The 9,753-nt window shown below is 38.5% G+C and overlaps 1 non-coding gene and 1 pseudogene across 1 annotated transcript; both read left to right on the forward strand.

Annotated features, from left to right (window-relative positions):
• Window positions 1-2,024, forward strand: part of LOC135267797 (large subunit ribosomal RNA) — an 8,185-nt pseudogene extending 6,161 nt beyond the window's left edge.
• Window positions 2,025-6,515: 4,491 nt separating this feature from the next.
• LOC135267800 (small subunit ribosomal RNA) lies at window positions 6,516-8,438 on the forward strand. The gene has a single exon (XR_010336172.1). It is a non-coding gene; the product is annotated as a small subunit ribosomal RNA (ribosomal RNA).
• The last annotated feature ends 1,315 nt before the right edge of the window (window positions 8,439-9,753 follow it).

Here is a 9,753-nt window from a genome sequence, read left to right on the forward strand (position 1 = left end):
TTATCTCATTTCCTACCCCAAAACTTATAGGGGTAAATTTGGCCAAAAATTTGAAAATCTTTATTTACATTCGGATCGAGTTTGTTTTTTGTACATGGGTAACCTCTATGGTCCTGATTGTGCTCCAGCAATCAAATTTGACATACTCAAATAAAGGGGGTAGTGGGGAATTAAAATGTCAAAATTCAAAAAAATTAAAAATTAACCAAATTAATATATGTTATAGTAGGGAAGCTCAGAATCAATTTAAAATTAGTTTTAGAATTTTATCTCATCTCCTACCCCAAAAACACCGGGGGTAAATTTGGCTAAAAATTTGAAAATCTTTATTTATGTTTGGATCGAGGTCGTTTTTTGCATATGGGTACCCTCTATTGTCCTGATTATGCTTCATTAATCAGAGTTGACATATTTAAATTAGGGGGGTAGTGGGAAATTAAAATGTCAAAATTTAAAAAAATTAAAAATCAACCAAATTAATATATGTTATAGTAGGGAAGCTCAGGATCAATCTAAAATTAGTTTCAGAATTTTATCTCATTTCCTACCCCAAAACTTATAGGGGTAAATTTAGCCAAAAATTTGAAAATCTTTATTTACATTCCGATCGAGTTTGTTTTTTGTACATGGGTACCCTCTATGGTCCTGATTATGCTCCAGCAATCAAATTTGACATACTCAAATAAAGGGGGTAGTGGGGAATTAAAATGTCAAAATTCAAAAAAATTAAAAATCAACCAAATTAATATATGTTACAGTAGGGAAGCTCAGGATTAATTTAAAATTAGTTTCAGAATTTTATCTCATCTCCTACCCCAAAAACACCGGGGGTAAATTTGGCCAAAATTTTGAAAATCTTTATTTATCTTTCAATCGATGTCATTTTTTGCATGCGGGTATCCCCTATAGTCCTGAATATGCTCCACCAATCATAGTTGACATATTCAAATTAGGGGGGTAGTGGGAAATTAAAATGTCAAAATTCAAAAAATTTAAAAATCCACCTAATTAATATATGTTATAGTACGGAAGCTCAGGATCAATCTAAAATTGGTTTCAATTTTAAAAATTGATCAAATTAATATATGTTATAGTAGGAAAGCTCAGGATCAATTTAAATATAGTATCAAAATTTCATCCCATTTCCTACTTCAAAAAGACAGGAGGCAAATTTGGCCAAAAGTTTGAAAATCTATGTTTATATTCGGATCGAAGTCGTTTTTTGCAAATGGGTAGCCCCTATAGTCGTGATTACGCTCTAATAATCAGAGTTGACATATTCAGATTAGGGAGGTAGTGGGGGATCGATCGGATCGATGTCGTTTTTTGCACAGAGGCACTCCTTTATCGATAAAATACTAAATATTGAAAACAAAATGCATATGTGATCGAAGACAGGCTACGAAATAGAAATAGAAATTGGTACGCTTTCGAGGTCGGTGCGCATCCGAGTTCGGTACTCATCCGAGGTCAGGTAGCGTTTCTGGTTCACCCGCTAATAGGGAACGTGAGCTGGGTTTAGACCGTCGTGAGACAGGTTAGTTTTACCCTACTGATGACTCGTCGTTGCGATAGTAATCCTGCTCAGTACGAGAGGAACCGCAGGTTCGGACATTTGGTTCACGCACTCGCTCGAGCGGGCGGTGGTGCGAAGCTACCATCCGTGGGATTATGCCTGAACGCCTCTAAGGCCGTATCCTTTCTAGTCAAAGGTGGCAACGATACCTTTAGGAGTTTCGAGAGTCGACAGGCTCAAAACAATGTGACTTTACTAGGCGTTTAACGCTTGCGTACGAACGTCGCACGAGCCCTATTTGCCGTGTGAAGCCACCGATCGGCGGCGGGATCGATCCTTGCCACGTCCGACCAGGCTTCTAGACGGTCAATTATGGGTACATTGTTGTTCGACGTCGAAACTCGGAATTGTCTGTAGACGACTTACGTACCTGGCAGGGTGTTGTACTCGGTAGAGCAGTTTCCACGCTGCGATCTGTTGAGACTCAGCCCTCAGCTTGGGGATTCGTCTTGTCGGCGAGACGAGACCCCGTCAACGTTTAGAAAGCTGAGTGGATAAAAAATATACCCAGCCAGGTACACATTGTTTATATAAAAATTTCTAGTATGCAATGCAACTTGGGCTAATAACCAACATGAACTTACTATATTTTATTATTACATACGTACCTGGCAAGGTGTTGTATTCGGTAGAGCTGTTTCTACGCTGCGATCTGTTAAGACAGACTCAGCTTGGAGATTCGTCTTGTCGGTGAGACGAGACTCCGTCAACGTTTAGAAAGCTGAGAGGATAAAACAATACACAGCCAGGTACACATTGTTTATATAAAAATTTCTAGTATGCAATGCAACTTGGGCTAATAACCAACATGAACTTACTCTATTTTATTATTACATACGTACCTGGCAAGGTGTTGTATTCGGTAGAGCTGTTTCTACGCTGCGATCTGTTAAGACAGACTCAGCTTGGAGATTCGTCTTGTCGGTGAGACGAGACTCCGTCAACGTTTAGAAAGCTGAGAGAATAAAACAATACACAGCCAGGTACACATTGTTTAATAAATATTACTAGTATGCAATGCAACTTGGGCTAACCAACATGAACTTACTCTATTTTATCATTACAAATAAATTTACCTCTCTAAAAACTCTCACTCTTCTCACCACAATTTAATGTTAGTAGTGTACAGCCTTATTTCTCTCAAGTAACAAAAAGACGATGGTGTGGTTGGTGATAGTGATAGAAACCAACTAGTCTTAAAGAGTATGAGTAATAGAGTCAGAGATGAATAATACAAGAGAGAGGAAAGAAAGAGAAAGAGAAAGAAGACAGAGAGAAAGAAAGAAATTAAAAGGAAAAGAAGATAGATGATAGAGAGAGAGAGAGAGAGAGAGAGAGAGGAGGAAGAGTAGAAGAAAGCCAGCAAATTTATTCGAACGACATACTTCGTTCTACGGACTTAGCACATAGCTCTCGCCTAGCACATAGCTCTCGCCTAGCACATAGCTCTCGCCTAGCACATAGCTCTCGCCTAGCACATAGCGCTCGCCTTGCACCATTCACTGCTTAATAACTACTGCATATAATAAAGTCACGATTGCTCATGTGGTAAAATAGTCTTGACACAATCATTTTGTTTAAAGGTATGCAACCAACATTACACAAAACGCGCGCTAAAGTTGCCTAAAACCACGAAGTACTACGTATACTTTAATTGTAACGCAACTGGTTTCACAGTAAACGTGTATGAAAATTGCCTATATTCAAGAAGTACTACATTTGTTTAAATATTGTATTACTGTTACGAAGTACGACGTTTAAATATTATGAATTATTTTAAGTTGTATATAAAATCATAGCTATTTTTGTAAATTAATAATGCAACCCGCAATACACCAAATGTGTATTAATATTGCCTAACTTGTACGAAGTACAACGTTCATTTAAGTGCATTAAGTATGGTGCTCTGTGTGATGAAATACGACGTTCATGTGACCATAAAGTAACAAACGAAGTACGGCGCTCACAAATGCAGCACTCAAAATTATTGTTTCATTGCACGACGTTTGCTTTGTTTCTGACTGCGACGAAATGCAGCGTTCATTTGACTTTGTACATAGTACAGACGAAGTACGACGTTTGCGAAGTACGGCACTCAAAATCGTGATTTTCATGTACGACGTTTATTTGCACGTCCTGCCGACTGCGACGGAGTACAGCGTTCAATTGACTTTGTACATAGTACAGACGAAGTACGACGTTTGCGAAGTACGGCACTCAAAATCGTGATTTTCATGTACGACGTTTATTTGCACGTCCTGCCGACTGCGACGGAGTACAGCGTTCAATTGACTTTGTACATAGTACAGACGAAGTACGACGTTTGCGAAGTACGGCACTCAAAATCGTGATTTTCTTGTACGACGTTTATTTGCACGCGCTGTCGACTGCGACGAGGTTTAGCGTTCACTTGACTTTGTACATAGTATAGACGAAGTACGACGTTTGCAAAGTACGGCACTCAAAATCGTGATTTTCTTGTACGACGTTTATTCGCACGTGCTGCCGACTGCGACGAAATGCAGCGTTCATAGTACAAACGAAGTACGACGTTCACAAAGTGATGAAGTAAAACGTAAACAATAAATAATATAATAATTTTATTTGTGTTGTATATAATGAAAAAACAGCAAATTTTTTTGCAAATTACGTATCTGTAAATAAATGTAAACATTTAGCAACTAATCAAAATTGTTTTTTTTGCCTAGATATTAAAGTAAAACATAAAAATACATTAAATTTATAAAATGCAACCCGCAGCACACTAGATGTGCATTAATATTGCATAACCTTTACGAAGTACGACGTCCAAAAATATTAATTTTTTTTTATATTGAGGTTAAAAGTGAGAAAACATAAATTAATAATAATGCAACCTGCAATACACTTAATATGTACTGATCTTGCATAACCTTCACGAAGTACTACGTTTAAATATAAATTAATATTATTGTGACCCGCAATACACTAAATTTGTATCAATATTGCATAACCTACACGAAGTACGACGTTCAAGAATATTAAAGAATTTTATTTGTGTTGTATATAATAAAAAAACAGCAAATTTTTTTGCAAATTACGTATCTGTAAATAAATGTAAACATTCAGCAACTAATCAAAAGTGTTTTTTTGCCTAGACATTAAAGTAAATCATAAGAATACATTAAATTTATAAAATGCAACCCGCAGCACAACAGATGTGCATCAATATTGCATAACTGTTACGAAGTACGACGTCCAAAAATATTAAATTTTTTTTTATATGAAGGTAAAAAGTGAGAAAACATAAATTAATAATAATGCAACCTGCAATACACTTAATGTGTACTGATGTTGCATAACCTTCACGAAGTACTACGTTCAAATATAAATTAATATTATTGCGACCCGCAATACACTAAATTTGTATCAATATTGCATAACTTACACGAAGTACGACGTTTAAAAATATTAAATGTTTTATTTGTAGTTTGCATATAATAAAAAAAAAAACAAATTTTTATGTAAATTACGTATCTATAAATAAACGTACACATTTAACAATTAAATAAACATAGTATTTTGGCCTAGATATTAAATTAAAACATAAAAATGCATAATATTTATTAAAATGCAACTTGCAATACAGCAAATGTGTATTAATATTGCATAACCTTTACGAAGTACGACGTTCACGAAGTACGTCGTTTACGAAGTGCGACGTTTACGAAGTACGTCGTTTACGAAGTGCGACGTTCACGAAGTACGTCGTTTACGAAGTGCGACGTTCACGAAGTACGTCGTTTACGAAGTGCGACGTTCGCGAAGTACGACGTCTACACATTAGGGCACTCAAAATTATTGTTACGTTGTACGACATTCAGACGTTCCAACTGCGACTAACTACAGCATTCATTTGACTTTGCACATACGACGAACGAAGTACGACGTTTACGAAGTACGGCGCTTAAAATAATTTTGTTTTTATTAATTAATTATTTTTTTTAAAACAAACGTTTTTATAATTAAATTTTATAATGGTTTAAATATAAAATATGACTTTTTAATATTATCAATATTTAAAATATTTTCTCCCTTTTGTGTGTATGCCTTATAGTTATAGAGCTGTGCGCTTCGGTAGACGTCGCCTGTGGAGCTATGTCAGTGGAGCGGTGCGCACATCCAATACCGAGCGGCTGCCTCGATCGGTGTCGCGCTGGTATACATATGGTAGTGGTGTGTGTCGATGCGTTGAGTGAGGCGATATGAACGGTGTAACGGTTTAGTCGAAGTTTATCATAAATGACGACGACAAAACGACCGATTATGTATACGTTCTGCATTTGCTTCCAATTTATCGACGTTTATCGCACATTTCCGCTATCGAATTCGAATAGGGCTTTGCTTGCGAGATTGCTTTATTTTGTGATTTTGTGGCTCGCCCAGTTCCCCACAGCGAGATTGCGGATGCGGCAAAACGTATTCTCTTACGTTGGCGGTCCTTATGCAATCAAACTTTGTTGAACTAACAAATGTTTGTGATTTAAACAAACAAAAATAATAAATGCGTCAACTCTCTAATATCCGAGCGAGAATATTTATATAATATTCGTAACGTTTATGGATTCGAAAGAATTTCATAAATTCACGTCGCATTCAATCTTGCGAAGAGTGAAGAGAATGTTTGAACTTTTAAATCGGCAAAGGTAAAAAATAATATTATAAATATTATTATTATGCCTTTATTGACCGATATATGTGTTGTGGTGTTTAACGACTACGACGACGATGATGACGATACATTTATCTCTATATCGTACGAAGAAAAGAAGAAACAGCGTGGCGTTACTTTCTTATATGTTAGATTGTTTCGCACAAACGCGCATATTCTTCATCTTTATAAACGATGATGATGAGTATTTTATTCTCTCGTCTGTCTCAAAAAACACAAAAACACAGTTCCCTGGTTGATCCTGCCAGTAGTCATATGCTTGTCTCAAAGATTAAGCCATGCATGTCTCAGTACAAGCCAAATTAAGGTGAAACCGCGAAAGGCTCATTAAATCAGTTATGGTTCCTTAGATCGTACCCACATTTACTTGGATAACTGTGGTAATTCTAGAGCTAATACATGCAAACAGAGCTCCGACCGGAGACGGAAGGAGCGCTTTTATTAGATCAAAACCAATCGGTGGCGGTTTCGCCGTCATCGTACAACTTGGTGAATCTGAATAACTTTACGCTGATCGCACGGTCTCGCACCGGCGACGCATCTTTCAAATGTCTGCCTTATCAACTGTCGATGGTAGGTTCTGCGCCTACCATGGTTGTAACGGGTAACGGGGAATCAGGGTTCGATTCCGGAGAGGGAGCCTGAGAAACGGCTACCACATCCAAGGAAGGCAGCAGGCGCGCAAATTACCCACTCCCGGCACGGGGAGGTAGTGACGAAAAATAACGATACGGGACTCATCCGAGGCCCCGTAATCGGAATGAGTACACTCTAAACCCTTTAACGAGGATCAATTGGAGGGCAAGTCTGGTGCCAGCAGCCGCGGTAATTCCAGCTCCAATAGCGTATATTAAAGTTGTTGCGGTTAAAAAGCTCGTAGTCGAATTTGTGTCCCGCGCCGCCGGTTCATCGTTCGCGGTGTTAACTGGCGTTTCGCGGGACGTCCTGCCGGTGGGCTTAGCTCGAGAGGGCGGCCCAACTCAATCCCGCCGCGGTGCTCTTCATTGAGTGTCGAGGTGGGCCGGCACGTTTACTTTGAACAAATTAGAGTGCTTAAAGCAGGCTAAAACTTCGCCTGAATACTGTGTGCATGGAATAATGGAATAGGACCTCGGTTCTATTTTGTTGGTTTTCGGAACCCCGAGGTAATGATTAATAGGAACGGATGGGGGCATTCGTATTGCGACGTTAGAGGTGAAATTCTTGGATCGTCGCAAGACGGACAGAAGCGAAAGCATTTGCCAAAAACGCTTTCATTGATCAAGAACGAAAGTTAGAGGTTCGAAGGCGATCAGATACCGCCCTAGTTCTAACCATAAACGATGCCAGCTAGCGATCCGCCGACGTTCCTCCGATGACTCGGCGGGCAGCTTCCGGGAAACCAAAGCTTTTGGGTTCCGGGGGAAGTATGGTTGCAAAGCTGAAACTTAAAGGAATTGACGGAAGGGCACCACCAGGAGTGGAGCCTGCGGCTTAATTTGACTCAACACGGGAAACCTCACCAGGCCCGGACACCGGAAGGATTGACAGATTGAGAGCTCTTTCTTGATTCGGTGGGTGGTGGTGCATGGCCGTTCTTAGTTGGTGGAGCGATTTGTCTGGTTAATTCCGATAACGAACGAGACTCTAGCCTGCTAAATAGGCGTATTTCGACATCCCAAATGCCGGCTGGAGCCGGGTTCGCCCGGTCTCTATGTGCGGTTTTTACTGTCGGCGTACAAACAATTCTTCTTAGAGGGACAGGCGGCTTCTAGCCGCACGAGATTGAGCAATAACAGGTCTGTGATGCCCTTAGATGTTCTGGGCCGCACGCGCGCTACACTGAAGGAATCAGCGTGTCCTCCCTGACCGAGCGGTCCGGGTAACCCGCTGAACCTCCTTCGTGCTAGGGATTGGGGCTTGCAATTGTTCCCCATGAACGAGGAATTCCCAGTAAGCGCGAGTCATAAGCTCGCGTTGATTACGTCCCTGCCCTTTGTACACACCGCCCGTCGCTACTACCGATTGAATGATTTAGTGAGGTCTTCGGACCGGTGCGCGGTGGCGTTTCGACGTTGCCGATGTTGCTGGGAAGATGACCAAACTTGATCATTTAGAGGAAGTAAAAGTCGTAACAAGGTTTCCGTAGGTGAACCTGCGGAAGGATCATTAACGTGTAAATGTTGTTGTTTAGTTGTCACACATACACACACATTTTGTCTGTGCTGATCAACAAAAAACACACATACATACACTATTCGTATGATGATCAATTCTCATACAAAATTCTTTATTATGCGTCGAACGGAAAAGCAACAACGGGTCGTCTTGCATTAAGCGGATCTGTTGTTACGTTTTTCGATTTATTTTATAAATCGATTGTAAACGTGCCGTAAACGACGTTTTCAAAGAATTTTTTCGAACATTAACACGAATCAATATTGTCGAAAGATGGTTATGTGCTAACGTTTTATTATTGCTTTCGCAGTGCCGGTCTTAGCGTATTTCCATCATCGTATTCGCTTCGAAAAAAAGTACTAATACACAGTGGTGGTGTATAATTAATGTGCAAGAGATGTTGTTGTTGTTGTTGTAGTATTTGTATATGGTTGGAGTTATTTATAATAACAAACAAGAATGAATGAATGAATAATAATGGTGTCTGCCAATACGATCGTACTTTATGTACACGACTAAAACTTTATACATACAAACCATAATAATAAATAAACTCGAAACAACCAACAACAAAATTAATACGCTACTGTACATACAAATACACATTTATACATACCATCATTTTACTTAACCGATGGTGAGTGATGTTTGAAAAATAAACGCTTAGGCTTACGGTTTTGTAAGCCAGTCTTTGCGTATTTTCTTCATCGTATTCGCTTCGGAAAAAAGAAAATAAAGATGGTGTATAATTAATGTGTAAAAGAGATGTTGTAGTTGTAATTTAATTTGTAAATGGTTGGAGTTTATTAATAAATAAAAGGGGCTGTCTATTCGTCTGTACTTTATGTACAAGACTAAAACTTTATACATACAAACCATAATAATAAATAAACTCGAAACAACCAACAACAAAATTATTACGCTACTGTACATACAAATACACATTTATACATACCATCATTTTACTTTACCGATGGTGAGTGATGTTTGAAAAATAAACGCTTAGGCTTACGGTTTTGTAAGCCAGTCTTTGCGTATTTTCTTCATCGTATTCGCTTCGGAAAAAAGAAAATAAAGATGGTGTATAATTAATGTGTAAAAGAGATGTTGTAGTTGTAATTTAATTTGTAAATGGTTGGAGTTTATTAATAAATAAAAGGGGCTGTCTATTCGTCTGTACTTTATGTACAAGACTACAAAAACGTTTTATAACAATAAAAAGCTCGAAACAACCAATAACAAAATATACTACTACTATACTACTATACATACAAACGCACATTTATAAATACATAAAATCAATTTACTT

This window comes from Tribolium castaneum, unplaced genomic scaffold (genome assembly GCF_031307605.1).
Source record: "Tribolium castaneum strain GA2 unplaced genomic scaffold, icTriCast1.1 ptg000096l, whole genome shotgun sequence".
NCBI lineage: Eukaryota > Metazoa > Arthropoda > Insecta > Coleoptera > Tenebrionidae > Tribolium > Tribolium castaneum.